At 47.6% G+C, this 15,896-nt stretch overlaps 1 long non-coding RNA gene across 1 annotated transcript; it reads right to left on the bottom strand.

Moving 5' to 3' along the window:
- Nucleotides 1-1,546: 1,546 nt before the first annotated feature.
- On the bottom strand, nucleotides 1,547-9,869 carry LOC130709046 (uncharacterized). The gene is made up of 3 exons (XR_009009497.1): nucleotides 9,590-9,869; nucleotides 6,743-6,907; nucleotides 1,547-5,998 (listed from the first exon to the last, which is right to left on the bottom strand). It is a non-coding gene; the product is annotated as an uncharacterized LOC130709046 (long non-coding RNA).
- Between the last annotated feature and the right edge of the window lie 6,027 nt (nucleotides 9,870-15,896).

Genomic DNA, 15,896 nt, shown 5'->3' with positions numbered 1-15,896 from the left:
TTTGAAACAAACCCACAGGTGTAGAGAACAAACTAGGGGTTACCAGTGGGGAGAGGGGGGACAGCCAGTATAGGGATGGGGGATTAAGAGGTACAAACTATTGGGTCTAAGATAAGCTACAAGGATATATTGTACAACACGGGGAATATAGCCAATATTTTGTAATAACCGTAAATGGAGTATAACATTTTCAAGTTGTATAAATATATATATGGAGGAAAACAAATTTTTTAAAAAAGAAAAGAAAATGTTTTCCTTTTGTGCTGTCAGATGAATTCTGTCCTTGCTGGATTTAGAATTATTTAATTGCACAACCTGTTTCCCTCAATAGTCTATAGACATTATTCAATTATCTTTTCTCTTTCATTGTTGTAAATGAAATATCCAACATAGGTCAGATTCCTTTTTCCTTCTGTAGGTAACCTGTTCTTTTTATAAGAGAAGTTGATAAGATTTTCTCTTGATCCTTGAAATTTAGTGTCTTTTTGCTTTTTTAGAAAAATCATGCCTAGGATTATTTGAGCTCTTTCAATCTGGAGGCTCCCCTTTCTTTAGATCCAGGAGATTTTCATCTGTAATATCTTTTCCTCTTAATTATTTATACTTATGTGCATTTTTCACATATAGGCCAAAAGACTGGAATTTGTCTGGGTTTTTCAATGACCAAGTAAGCCCACATTCAACTAGACAAAGCTGTATTTTTCTATTTGTGCTTTAATTATGACTTCTCCATCTATTTTCCTTTTCTACCCTCTGTAATTCCTATTATAGCATGTTCAGCTTCCTAGTCCTATCATTTGAGTCAACCATTTTTTTCACTCATGATTTCAACTTCTTTGTATTTTTACTCTGGATTATAAGGGTATTTTAACTTAAACATCAATCAGAATGTTAATTCAACACACCATTGTAAAGCAATTATACTCCAATAAAGATGTTAAAAAAAATGTTAATTCAGTTCTCAGCTCTGATCATACTTCTTAATTAATTTGCCAAGTTTTTAAACATAGAAATTATGTCTTGCACTTTTGAAAAGTCTTTTCTGAGGTTTAGTTGCACTGCCTTTGGCGTTCTTGTGGTACTTTTGTTTCGGTTCTCTTTTTTATCACTCATTGGCTGCACCTCAGGAGGACCCTCCTGTTTTGATTGTTTGACTTTGTCTCTCTCCTCTAAGATACTGTCCCCTTAAATGTACTGCAATTTGAGTGTGAGCTGGGGACTCCCATGCAGTGGCAATCCAGCAGAAGATGAAAGTCATGCAAGTTTTTGTTCTGGAGGGCCAATAACAAATGGGCTGGTAAATAATGACCACTCCTTTGCTTTCTGGCCTTCTTAGGTAAGTTAAGACTGGTATTCATGTTTCAACTAAACTTATAGGTACCACCCACCTTCCAAGATTTCCAGCAAGATCAGACCCCCCCAAAGATGACACATGGCAGGAATAGAACAAATGAAAAGCTCGATCAATCTCACTTATTAAAAATTTAACATCGTGAGCAAAAGGCTTCATAAACAAAATTAGAACAAACAACATACACTGAGGAAATACTTGTAATATATGTCAGAAAATTGATGCCATTAGCACATAAATAAATCACATAAGTCAATAGAAATAACTGTATATCCCACCTTTTTTTAAAATAAATTTATTTGTTTATTTATTTATGGCTGCGTTGGGTCTTCGTTGCTGCGCGTGGGCTTTCTCTAGTTGTGGTGAGCGGGGGCTACTTTTCGTTGCGGAACATGGGCTCTAGGTATGCGGGCTTCAGTAGTTGTGGTGCGCAGGCTCAGTAGTTGTGGCGCACGGGCTTAGGTGCTCTGCAGTATGTGGGATCTTCCCGGACCAGGGCTCAAACCCATGTCCCCTGCATTGGCAGGCGGATTCTTAACCACTGTGCCATCAGGGAAGTCCCAATATCCCACTTTTTAGATGAATGTTCCTTAACTCACCAAACAAGACATACAAACGGCCAATAAAACATGGAAACATATTCAGCTTCACTAGTAAAGAAGTGTAGACATAAGCAATAAGATATCATTATTTTTCGTCCACTAAACTGGCTCTTCTTTTCTTCAGGATAACAGCAATGTTGGCAAAGGTGGAGTGAGAGGATGCGCTCGTGCTGTTGGCAGGAGCATATATATTGACACAACGTTTTTTGGAAAGCAGTTTGGCTTTATGTAAAAGGAACCTGAAAGTATACACACCCTTTGTAGTTAGCGTTGCTTTTTCTTGCCTGGCAAACAGCATCTTAATTTCCTTTGAGGAAATACAGACCTGGTAGGACTCTCAGTTAGAGTGCCCTGTGCTCCCTTGCCCACGAGGAAGGCACACAACCCAAGCTAAGTCAATCAGATTCTCTTTCCTGGGAATTTGAATCCTGAGATGATGACGATGACTACTGCTAGCACTAGTAACATCTATTGAAGTCTCGCTCTGTGCTAGGCACTGTGGGGAGCATCTTGTAGCCTCGTAAACAGCTCTATGAGTGAGGTACCATTACTGTGCCTATTTTGCAGATGGGGCTAATAATACTGACACCAAGATCAATAATCATTGGAGATACCTTAAAGATACCATCTTTGTTATCTACTGCTGCAAAACAAATTACACCAAAACTCATTTGCTAAAAATGATAAACATTTACCCCACGGTTTCTACAGGTCATGAACTCTAGAGGTTCTTAGCTGGTGGTCTGGCTCAGGCCCTCTCAGGGTTGCCGTCAAGATGTCAGCCAAAGCTGCAGTCATATGAAAGCTTGGCCGGGACCGGGAGATTGCTTCCAAGATGGTGCACTCACATGGCTGTTGGCAGGAGGACTCAGGTCCCTACCACCCAGGCCTCTCTATGGGGCTGCTTGATAGTCATCAAGACACGGCAGCTGCAGGCTTCCTCCAGATCAAATGATCGAAGAGGGAGGAAGGTGAAAGTCACAGTGTTTTCTATGGCCTAGATTCAGAAGCCACAGACCATCATTTCTGCCATATTTTATTCATTAGAAGTGAGTCACTAAGTACAGCCCACATTCAACAAGAGGGGATTAGGCTCCACCTCTTGAAGGAAGGAGTATCCAAAAATTTGTGCTTATCTTTTAAAACTATCACAAATACCATCCATTAATTCTGTTATAAACATCAGCAGATCTTCCTTGGTTCCCATCTGCTCTATGGGCTTGTTCAGTCTTTGCTTTGTTCCTTTGAATTACATTCCTTTAAAATATTCCCTCCCTTTTATCTTAGTTACTCAAACCATTTCTGTTGCTTTCTACAACAGCCTTTTTTTAAAAAACAAAAACCTCTCATCCGGTCACTCCACTCTGAACCTCTACTTGTCTTAGCCTGGGTCCCCTGCAAATCAGAGCCTGAGGCAAAGTTTACCTGATAAATCTTTCCTTGGAAGTACAATCCCAGGCAGCAAGAGTGAGGGGGGAAAGCGAAATAAAGCAGGGGAGAAAAGAAAGCAAATACAAGGTGGTGTATTACAAAACCAGCCACAGTTTCCCCAGAAAGAATAGGCAACCACTTGGTCATGCAGAATACCTTACCAACAGGTTATCAAGAATGCCACACCCTGAAACAGTATGTCATGGGAAGGAAGGAGGAGGAATTGATCTGCTGTCTCTCATTCTTCAAGGTTTGTCCCATGGAACATTAACTTCCCTACTTTTGGGGCTTTGTAATCCAGTCTTTCCAAAAAGCTTCTGGGAAAGCCAGCTATTACATCCTGCAATATGGTGCTTCATCCACATTTGGAAGCCTTAGGAGGACCCAGAGCCTTCTTGGGTGCATTATGGTTGGACCTGAGCACCAGAGCTACTGTGGTCCCCACGTGGAAAGCACATTGGAAGCTGTGTTAAAGCAGATCCCATCCTAAAAGAGGCTGAGAGAGTTGGCAGCGTTAGGAGATGAGAAGCGGCAGTAGGGGACAGGACTCTCCATTGACAAGAGTCTAGGGCCTGGGGCAGAGCACATGAGCATATCTCATGGGGCACATAAACTGGGTTTGGTGCAGGGCACCACTTGCATCTCTCATATCTGTTCACACCCTCTTAGTATATCTGGATCTCATATGAAAACAAGAAGCCCTCACTTCTTACCTAAAAGAAGTGCAAGTCCAATCCTTCAAGATGATGACTATGTAAGTGTTCATCGATAGATGAATGGATAAAGGAGGTGTGATATATACGTACAATGGAATATTACTCAGCCATAAAATAAAATGAAATCTTGCCATTTGTGACAACATGGATGGACCTAGACAGTGTTATGCTAAGTGAAATAAGTCAGACAGAGAAAGACAAATACTGTATGAGTTCACTTATATGTAGAATCTTTAAAAAGCAAAGGAACAAGCACAACAAAACAGAAAAAGACTCATAGGTACAGAGAACAATCTGGTGGTTGCCAGAGGGGAGGAAGTGGGGGGGATGAGTGGAATAGGGGAAGGGGATTAAGAGGTACAAACTTCCAGTTATAAAATAAGTCATGGGGATGTAATGTACAGTAGAGGGAATATAGTCAATAATATTGTAATAACTGTATAGTGACAGACAATAAGATTAGACTTATTGTGGTGATCATTTCATAATGGATAAAAATATTGGATACTATGCGGTACACCTGAAACTAAAATAGCATTGTAAATGAATTATACTTTAATTTTTTTTCAAAAGATAATGGCTAGGTGTGATATCCTGCAATGACTTAAATAGGGTTAGCAAACCAAGATCCAGTCCCCACAGCTAAAGCTGCAGCTGATCCTGAGGCTAATTGATATTCATCATCATTCTCCTCCATTAGCCATGTTGGATTTCTTTCACTTTCAACTAGCACTGCAGCTGGTCTAGGTTGCTTGCTTAGAGGGGTGACCCAGAGCTTCATCCTTAGAGGGTCTTAATCCTTAGTTGCTGTGCCTTTTTCAGGTCATGGTTGGCAACTGACCATTAATGGTTAGCACTGGATATTGAATCAACAAGAGATGTCCCATGAATCTCCTGGGTTCCAGATATATTGTTCTCTACCCGTATTGTGTAGTAGCAACCCCATGTCCTAATGCTAATCAGGTCAATTACTATTGCCTATTTGTAACTTTTTTCTTTTCTGCTGGTCCACTGGCATGAGGAGCTAAAACTGCTAAGTGGGAATCACAGCCCCAAATACAATGAAAATTTTACTGTGTCCCCTGGAGGAAGTGTTTCTCCCACTATATTTGCAGGAATGGTAAATACAGATTTCATAATCAGGTCACCAGGATTGATCATGAAAGAGCCAATCCTACTTCTACCCCTTTGTTCATGGACCTACATATTTTACCTATTAAGGACACAGCAACATATATCAGCCACTGGTTCAGCACATACACCACATGTAAAGGACAGCACTATAACCCTATAAGGTACTGTCCCTAGGCTGGTGCCTTAGCTGAACTTTTACTTAGTTGTTCCACTGTTAATATCAGGCTGACTACTCCTAGGTGATGGGTTATATTTACCAATGAATCATGTGGTGATGAGTTCATTGCCTAATTCCTTTGCTATAAAACGGGCCCCTTGACCAGAGGCAGCATGTAGGAGATGCCATGACAATAAACCAGGCATGCTGTAAGATATCAGATAATAGTACTGGTGAAGGTTATGCAATCAGAGAATGCAAATCTATCAAATTATCGATTCTAGCAAAAAGAAATCACTGCCTCCGCCACAGTATAAGATATCCAATGTGGTCAACCAGCCATCAAGTAGCTGGCAGGTCTCTCTGGAGAATGATGCCGTATCAAGGGCTCTGCATCATTCTCTGATGCTAAAAGGCCAAGCATTAAATCATCCTTGTTGAGAAGGATTCATTGCAGTCGAGTCCATGAAGAACTTTCATCCATGCCAACATGGCCATTATCTTTGGGCTCACCTGGCAAGTTCTAGGATGGCCAAGGAGAGAGGCTAGTGTGGTGGAGGGAAGTGGGCGGAGTGGTGGTGGTGGTCTCTTCTGAAGTGGATGCTCTCTGGAAAACATTAATATAAGACACAGAGATCTGTATGCTTTATGTTCACCCCCATAAGTATACACTCACATAACTCTTCCCCAAACCTCTCAGTCTTGTTCCTTCTTGGCCATTGACCAATTGGCCAAGTCATTCATCATGGCCCAGGAATCCGTGTGTGTAGGTATCTTGAGCCATATCTCCCTCTATAGGAAATCCATGACCAAGTGTACCACTTTCAGCTCTACCCATTGAGAACACACCCCTTCACCTCTTGCCTTTCAGGACCACCCCGATAGAGTCTGTAATCAGGAGCAGTCCTTTTCTAGCGTGCACCAGCAAATCACACTGAACCACCAGTGAACCAAGCCCAAATCTTTCCATCCTCTATCAGTTGGTCATAGGGACCCCTTCCTGATGCCATAGAATAAGTTGCGTTGGTAGGTGACGTGAGAGTCTGGGACACCTGTCCTTATCATTTATTCATGACTCCTAAATGATTACTCTCATCAGACAATGCATTGGTGCTGTGCCCACCCAGCCTTATGACTCAGTGGATCTGTAACGATCCAGTAAAACCAGCTCATGATAGGCAGTCATGGTCACATAGTCTCTTAGCGTCATGTGGTTAAATATTCAGTCTCTACCAAAGCCCAGTAGCAGGCCAGGAAATATTTTTCAAATGGAGAGTGTTTCTCCACCACAGAAGTCATAGTCCTGCTTCAAAACCTAAAAATCTTCACATGAAGGTCTATCGGAGCTTACCAGGCACTCTGCACAGTGTCCTCACGCACCATAGACATTTTGGGCACCATGGTAACTGCTGGTCAAATGGCTGAAGCAGCAGAACAGCTGGCATCACAGCCTGGATCAGCTGCAGAGTCCTCTTTTCTCAGGGTTGTAGTCAAAACTGGAAGCCTCCTAAGTCACCTGATTAAGGGTCAAAACAATATTCCCAAGTGTGGTAAATGCTACCATCAAAATACAACCAAGTGTTGTGCCCCTTTCTTAGCGGTAAGAGGAGTGAGGAGAAACGATTTGTCCTTTACTTTAGAAGGAATGTCTCCTCTAGGGTAGGGGTTGGCCAACAACCATCCACAGACCAAATACGATCCCCCTCCTATTTTTGTAAATGAAGTTTTATTGGAATACAGCCGCATCCGTTCAGTTAACTATTGTCTATGGCTGGTTTCACACTACGATGGCAAAACTGAGTAGTGGCGACAGATACCTTATGCCCTGCAAAGCCTAAAATATTTATTAAAGATAAAACTTGCCAACTCCTGCTCCAGGATAAGAGGGGTCCTAAAAACTTCACCAAGTGGCAGACCCCTGAACCTTCATGGAGTTTATCTCCCATCAGAGGGCATCTAGAATTCTTGACATTTCCTGCTCATGGGTCTGTAAGTAGAACGCCACTAATATAGTGAACAGCATGATACTCTGCAAAATTCTTGCAGACTATATATTAAGACAGAGAAAAGCAGAGTTAATTAACTTGGCCCTGAGGCAAAAGAGTGAACGTGTGCCGGTATCTTTGCCATGAGTGCATGTCTGTGTTCAGCTGCAGCCACGCCCTTCTAAGACTGGGAACTGCATTTCCCAGAGTCCCCTTTCCTATGTGCTTCCAGGTTAGAATTTGCCAGATAAGAGAATTCACACAAGATTTGGAAGGTACAGCCGAGTAGAAGCCATTATTCTCTAGCTGTGGTTGCAGCCAAACACATGAACAGACAAAAGTGTCACAAAAGCTTCACACAAGCTCTTGAGAACTGCCCCCTTTAGCACTGCAAATTGAGATGCCTGGAGCTTTCCGGAGGTTTCTGAGGCTTGCAGTGGTTTCCAGGCAAGCTTCTGAGAACTATGCACTTCACTGCTTGAAGAAGAGATCTTGTGTGTCAGCTTCTCTGACCTTCAGCAACAGTTTCCTTGATTTCCACTCCCTCAGCTTGGCTGGCTCTTTCCACAGCTGTGTGAGCCCCCAATTCTGTATTAAAGCCTTTATTCCCAGAATACATAGAATTGCTCTGTCTTCCTAAATAAACTCTGAAAGTCTTTAGTACTGCAAACAGCTCTGGAATTTGTTTTCCAATCTGTTTAGATGCAAAAGTAGTAATGAACTCACTGATATTGGAAAAAGGGACACTATTACCAGTCCATGGCATGCGGTTACATAAATTATCACCTGTAGTTGGCTAGAGTCAGTGGCCTATAGAAGGCAAGCCTTTGGAAGACCAAGTAGCTATAATAATAGAATGTTGCTGAATACCCCCTCCACAGTGAAGGATAGTTGTTGCATCAGGCACCTCCAATCACAAAGAAAGAAGCACAACATCTTTGGATTTGGAAGACAACTGGGCACGCTGCTATGGCCTATTTGCCGAGTAACCCACAAGGCTGCCACAGGGGGGCAGTGTGGCATCTTGCAAAGTTCTTCGGCTTCAAACAAGTTTGGATGGAGCTTGAGCCTATTTTCTCATATGTAAAATGATCATAAAAAACTTCTTCATAAGGTTATGGTGACTATAAAATGAGCTGAGAAAGCCCTCTAAAGCACACATCCTTGGGTGTCGCCTGAACCACTTTGCAATCTGGTGCCAGACCAATGACAAAATTTTCATCAGCCCAGAGTAAAATTTGCCCCATAAGGATTGGCAACAATTCTATTTTTTTTTTCTGTTGTAACATAGATACAGAAGTGCCTGTAAAACATTAATGCAGGGTTTAAAGAATAATAATAATGCAACACCCTTCTAACTAGCACTCGAGTCAGAAATAGAACGTGGCCACTTACCCTGCAAAATGACGCCGGGATGAGAGGCAGAAGGGGGCTGAAATTGACGAAACTTCTACCCAGTGCCCTCTGGGGCACAGCCTCACATCCAGTAAGTTGTGGAAGTGCACTCACTTTCCCTGAACCCCCAAACTCTGAAAGGACGAGTTGGGGTTGTTCCAAGCTCATCTCACCCTTCTTCGGAGACAGGCAGGTTGCCAGCTCTCCTCCCTGAGAGGACAAGTCACATTTAGGACACCAGAGGGCGGCCACTCCCCACAGATGGTGGTGCCTGGGAAAACAACAGCTGAACCAAGGGTGCAATGGGCCACAGACTCCCAGGGCTCTTTTTTTTTTTTTTTTTAGAGATTCTGTGGCCCACAAAGCCTAACATTATTTATTATCTGGCTTTTTTTTTTTAACATCTTTATTGGAGTATAATTGCTTTACAATGGTGTGTTAGTTTCTGCTGTATAACAAAGTGAATCAGCTATACATATACATATAGCCCCATATTTCCTCCCTCTTGTGTCTCCCTCCCACCCTCCCTATCCCACCCCTCTAGGTGGTCACAAAGCACCGAGCTGATCTCCCTGTGCTAAGCGGCTGCTTCCCACTAGCTGTCTATTTTCCCAGGGCTCCTCTTGTCCCTCCTCCTGCTCAGGCCCACACCACACATCAGAACGGTGCAGTGTAAAGATCCATGGTGCTGGTAACTGGGAGACCTGGGCTTGAATCCAACTCTGCCACTTCCTACCTGTGACCTTGAACAAGTGACCTCACCTCTCCAAGCCACGGTTTCCTCACCTGGAAAAATAAGGTACAAAAATAGTACCTACCTCATAGGGTTGCTGGAATGGCAAGTGAGATTGTGTGGCCCAAATATTGTCCAAATATTCGTTGTTCTTAGGCATCATAACAGTTCATCTAACTGGATTCTCACCAGAGTCCTGGCGGGTAGAGTAGGTAAACGTGATTCTCATTTTTCAGATGAAGAAACTGAGGCTTAAAGCAGTTATCTGACCTGCAGAATCACGATGGTCAGAGTCGTTTGATTTTCTAAGCCTCTCTCTCTACCATTTCACAGTGATGGCAGCTGGCATGAAGAGACTTGCCCATAATCCGTTTGTGATTCTGGTATTCTGAGGTCAAGAGAGGGCATATATTACCCAAGGCTACATGGTGAGCCAGGACTGAATGAGCCAGTCCAGTGGGCTCCTGGTCTGGTGTTCTAGCCGCAGCCCCAGACACCCTGATAAGACACAGCCTCATTGTTCTGCCCTGATTGATTGTCAGAGGATCCCATCCTTGTCCTGTCTCCCTGACTAGATTGTGAGCTAAAAGAGAAAAAAAAAAAAAGTCTTAAGGAATATATATTATTGATACTATGGAAAATCGTCCATGACGTGTTGCTAAATAAAACAAGGGATCTACAAAACAGTAAGTACATGACCCCGGTGTCTATTTCTGTATATCAGCAGAGGAAAATAGTAGAAGGTCATAATACACAATGGTAAAAATGCTTATCTCTGGGTGGCAGAATTACAGGTAACTTTTGTATTTTCCCCTTGTACTTTTGTGCATGTGTTTCTAGGTTTATCCAATAAGCATGTTTTATTTCTGTGATCAAAACAAGTGTGTGTGTGTGTGTGTGTGTGTGTGTATGTGTGTGTATTATACAATTTCAATTGTCCATTTTAAAAAATTGTTACATTAAGTGTTGGGGATCTTGGGCTGTCTTTCACATTAATTTATTGTAACTCTGTTCACTGATGAGCCTCAGTTTCTCTACCTGAAACATAGGGAGGACCCCCCACCCCCTTTACCCAGAGGTTCAGAGCCTTCCTGGTCTGGCTGCTTCAGGCGGCTCCCGCTTCTCCTCAAGCAAGCTTCCGTGCAGTGTGACACCTGCCTCCGTCTCCGCTTCCCCCACTCCATTAATTAATCCCTCACGTCCCTGCAGCTTGCGTTTTGCCCCCTATTCTTCAGACTGCATTCTGCAGGGGTCCCTGGTGGCCTCCAAGCCCCGCCCCTCCCCAAGCCCCTCCCCGGTTCCCCTGCATGGGGCTCTCTTGGTCTGCCCTCCTCCTTGGAGCCCAGTCTTCCCTCGCCCTCTCTGCCCACAGCTCGCCTCGGTTTCCTTAGCCCTCTGGCTGCTGCTTCTCCCAAGGTGCTGCTTCTCAGCAAGGGGTTGGCTGGGCTCCAAGGCCCCGTTCTCTATCTTTAGCCTCCCTGGGATGACCTCGCCCACACCACGAGCCTATCAAATGGTCCCCACACCCATCTCCAGCCCAGACCTGGCTCCTGAGCTCCAGGCCTGATAGCAAATCCCCAGGGGGCTCACCCCACACTCAGCACAGCTGAGCCCCTTCTCTCCTCCGTCCCCTCCCACATCTCACTAACCCTCCTCCATCGTCCACTCTGAAGATAGCTTCCCAGGTGCCAGTCACTCGGAGCCAAAACCACAAGTGCTCAGCCCGGACTCTTCCTCTCCTCCTCCCTGGCCACAGGGACTTGTCCCCAGGTCTTGGTCAACTCACCTCTCAAGTACCTCTCTAACCTACCCTCCTCCCCAAACCCTGACAGAGGTCCCTCCACCCCTCCCGCAGTGAAGCCATTCTCAACCTCTCCCTCACACTCCCCAGCACTCAGCACGAGTTCTGCCCACCTTCCTGCAACAGCCCAGACCCCCTTGAGCCCTCCGCCTGGGTCCCTTACTCATTCAGGGGACCTCACCATGGACCTCCATACCTCTCATCCACAGGACGTCCTTAGAATCCCCACTGGTCTCCCTGCCTTCACTCTCTTTCCCTCCAGCCTGGCCTAAAATATAGGTTATATCATCATATCATCATAACTATTACTGAGCCCTTAGTATGTGTCAGGCGTTGAGGGCTTTACCTGTATTCTCATTTATTCATTTATTCCTTACCACAAGGTGAGAAAAGTACCACTGTTATTATCTCCATTTCAGAGATGAGAAAAGAGAGGTACACAGAGTTTAAGCAGCCCACTCACAGTTATACAGTTAAATATAGTTACTAAAGTCTTGGAACTGCGATTTGAATACACACAGTCTGATCTGACTGCAGAGCACCTGTCTTTAATCACTCTGCTACACTGCTAATTGGCCTCTTCTGCCAGAAACACCTGGTGGATAAAGTCCACACACTTCTGCCTGGCCTCTGGGGCCCCTCAGACACACCTTTTTCAGTCCCATCGCCTACTGTGCCCAACTGGTGGCTCCCAGCTCTCCATCCTGACTGCACTCCTTCCCGGCCCACTTCCATATCTCAACCCACGTCGTCTCGCCACCGGCTGCGTGTCTGGCTCAACCCCATCTCCAAATGTCAAAGCCCTCCCATCCTTCAGGGCCATCTCAAAGGCCTCTCCTTCCATGCTGAGTAGGCCGAGCTGAAAAGCAGCCATGATGGCAGAAGGGCCGGCAACTGAGAGACAGGAGACCTGAAAACTTGATCCTTGCCCTTCCAGGAGGTAATTGGGGGATCTGGATCCAGGCCTCACTTTTTCCCCGTGTATAAGATGGAGGGAATAGGATGAGACCATCCTTAGGAGCCTGTCTCACTCTAAGAGTCTAGGGCCCTAGGCTTTCATGATCCCTGAAATGGGGGTGAAATTGCCCTCTTTAAATCCCTTTAACGTTCACAGAATGGAGAGAATGTTAGGGCGGGGAAGGGCTTCAGAGAAAATATAATCCCACCCCCTCACCTTTCCCCCTCTCCAAGGGATACTTAGGCCCAGGGAAGGGTGGAGGCCCGGCTAGCCCTCTGGGGAGTGGTGGGAGGGAGGCCTTGCTCTCTGCTTAATGGAAGACCCATCTCGGCAGGTCCCCAGCCCTGCAGAGAGGAGTGGGAGGAGCCTGGGAGGGCAAAAGCTGCTGAGCCGGGCTCTGGGCCGGTTTGGCCAGCCCTTCCCCAAGAGGCCTCAGTAGTTTTCCATAACCAGCAGGCCTGCAGCCCAGTACACGTGCTCCCCTCTCCCCTTGCCCCTCACATTCCTCAGCACACTTAGGCAGCAAAGTGGCATTCAGGGCCCTGATGCGGTGGGGCCGGGAGGGAGGCCCACACACAAAGACTCACTGATACCAGTAAAGCCACAAACATGCAGACCCAGAAAGATAACATAGATCCAGCTGAGGCAAAAGGAATCACACACAAACAACACACGCAGAAACAATATGCCCATCCCGCCAGACAAGTAGGTCCATTCTCAGAAGCACACACACATAAGACCGTCACACAGAGATATGCAACCCGTGCGCAGACACACACAGGCACGTTCACCCCGGGAGACTCCCGTGCACACTCGGCAAACACCCCACCCCCGGCCCCTGCCATCCTCCCTCCTCCCCCGGCCCCCCACACTGCTTGTCTAGATCAAACATTAGTCAAGGAAAGGGGGGAAAATCCTGAGCTGCCCCAGTCCTGGGAGATAGGACAGGGGCTAGACAAAACCCAGGGCCCAGCCAGGCTCCCCCTGCACTGAGAAGGCGCCACTTTTTAATTCCAAAGAATTCACCGGACAATCCCCATCCTGTTCCCAGAGGCCAGGGTGAGGCTTGTTCTAGAGCATCACCCCTCCATGACCCTTCCTCCAGCCTCTCAGATTCCAGCTTTGTCCCCAGCTGTTAAGGGCAGAGCAGAGGGGCACTCAGCAGCCATCCCCCTGGTTCATTTCCCTCCAAGCCCCTCTCCATCCCCACACCTGTCTCCCTCACTCCGTCTCCCCGCTTCAGCCCCACAGTCTTCCTCCAAGAGATTAACTCCACACCTTCACCCGGTCCACCACACTCAGGAACCCAGAAACACAACTCCTTGACCAGATGGACCCAGGGGCTTACACCCTCCCCAGAACCTCCCATGGGATGTTCCATGAGTACCTGGTGGCCAGGGGGTCCAGCAGGGGGACTGCATACGCATAGCGCCCCGCGTTGAGTCAGCAGAGGTGGCTTCAGTCCCAGCCTCACTCCACCTGTCTGGGAACCTTGGACAGGTGGCTTCAACTCTCTGAGCCTCAGTTCCCTCATTTATAAAATGGGGATCGCGATGCCGCCCAGCTCTCAACAATGTATGTAGTTTATCACGGGGGCTTAATTAAGATCCCTGGTTTTAACCAAGAAATGGGCTAAGACTACTACTCACTACCGCGAGCCTCAGTCTCCCCGTCTGGGAAATGCGGTAACTCTTGCTACCCTGGGGGAGCGAAATACCCTGTCCGGAGCAGACGGCCTCTGGGCGGGGGCGCCCGCCACTGGATTCCGCTCCCCTCGCGCCCACCTCACCCCCGGCCCCACTCGACCCGATTCCCACGCCGCCGGGCCCCAGCCGGCGCGGGCTGTCAGCCGGAAGGGATTTGGGATCAGCTGCGTCGGCACAGAGGCCGCCTTGTCCCGGTGGGGACCCGAGGCCGCGGTGGGGCCGCGCGATCACGTTGCTCGGCGGCTGCGGTGCCAGCGGCCACCCGCCCCCGCCCGACCTGGGGCCGCTTCAAGGGCCGGCGCCGGATTTCCTGGCCCCGCGCCCAGCGCCCCGCGGGCTGTTTGGGGGGCGCGCGGCGCGGAATCTGCTGGGCCTCGCAGGGCGCACGGTTTCCGCCCAGCGCCGGGGGCGGCTGGAGGGGGCTGCCGCGCACTCCCCACCCGTCCGCTCCCACCCGCCGGCAGCAGCCAAAGCCCACTCCTCAAGCTGGACCCCCAGCCCTCCCTGCAAAGGGCGTGGGCCTGGCTTCCTGCCCCCTCCTCATCCCAGGCATCCCGAAGGACGACCACAGATTTCCCCCAGAAAAAGCCTTGGAACCTGCGAAAGCCTCTCGGGATGAGCTCATCTGAAGATGGATTGGGGGCGGAAGGGACGGAGCGGGGCAGGGGTGGGTGGGGTGGCCGGAGGGAAGGCCTCGCTGTCTGTTAGGTGTTGGGACCAGCTCCGGGTGTTCTGGGTCAGGTTGCTGGGATACAGTCAGGGTGTTCTGGGTCTGAGTTGGAAGTCAATCAGATGTTATCTGGTCCAGTGTTGGGATCTTCTCGTTCAGAGTTTGGGTGTTGGGACCCTCTCTGGGTGCTCTCCTCTAGATGTTGGGATCTTCACTGAGTTTCTGGATGGAGTTGTAGGGATCCACTCAGGCCAAGTTTGCAGTGGAAGCTGATCCAGAGGTATCTGGTCCAGGTGTGGGGATTGTTTCTCCGGGTTCAGAGTCTGGGTGTGGTGTTCCTCTCCAGGTCAGGTTGTTGGAGCCTTCTCTGGTGTGGCTTGGAAGCCCATCTAGTACCCGTGGTCCAGTGTTGGCGATCTTCTCTGGGTGTCAAGGGTCTGAGTTTGGCACCTGCCCAGGCAGATTAGGTCCAGGTGTTAGTAGCCGCTCTAGATTTGTTTGGACATAATGTTTAGCCCCAGAGCCTTCCATTGGCCTGAAGGCACACATCACGGCTCACCATCCGCCCCAGTTCATCAAGAACCCTGTGGGGGGCTTCCCTGGTGGCGCAGTGGTTGAGAATCCGCCTGCCAATGCAGGGGACACGGGTTCGAGCCCTGGTCTGGGAAGATCCCACATGCCGCGGAGCAACTAGGCCCGTGAGCCACAATTGCTGAGCCTGCGCGTCTGGAGCCTGAGCTCCGCAACAAGAGAGGCCGCGATAGTGAGAGACCCGCGCACCGTGATGAAGAGTGGCCCCCGCTTGCCACGACTAGAGAAAGCCCTTGCACAGAAACGAAGACCCAACACAGCCAAAAATAAATAAATAAATAAATAAATAAATATTTAAAAAAAAAAAAGAACCCTGTGGGACCAGCTAAAGGAGGGCCCGTGGCAGCTCAGCTTGACACCCCTCTTCAGAACCCAGGAATTAAGGGCAGACCCTAAACTCCAGTTGGGAAGCAGAGTGACTGCACTCTGCCCAGAGGCACATCCTTTCCCTTCTCTACCTTCATTTCCTCACCAAGAAAAGGGAAGATGGGATCTGATATTCTCCAAGGTCCCCTACACCACCCTCTCCCTGTCCTCCCCTACACACACACACACACACACACACACACACACACACGTTGCTCATTCCCATCTCTCCACATTTGTTCACCCTGGTCTTCCCATCCAGAATGCTCTCCTTTCCCTTTCCAGCCTCTACGAGTCCTC

The sequence above is a fragment of the Balaenoptera acutorostrata genome, chromosome 1 (assembly GCF_949987535.1).
Source record: "Balaenoptera acutorostrata chromosome 1, mBalAcu1.1, whole genome shotgun sequence".
NCBI classification, from domain to species: domain Eukaryota; kingdom Metazoa; phylum Chordata; class Mammalia; order Artiodactyla; family Balaenopteridae; genus Balaenoptera; species Balaenoptera acutorostrata.
The sequence above is the reverse complement of the archived record's forward strand: the minus strand, read 5'-3'. Positions and strand labels throughout refer to the sequence as shown.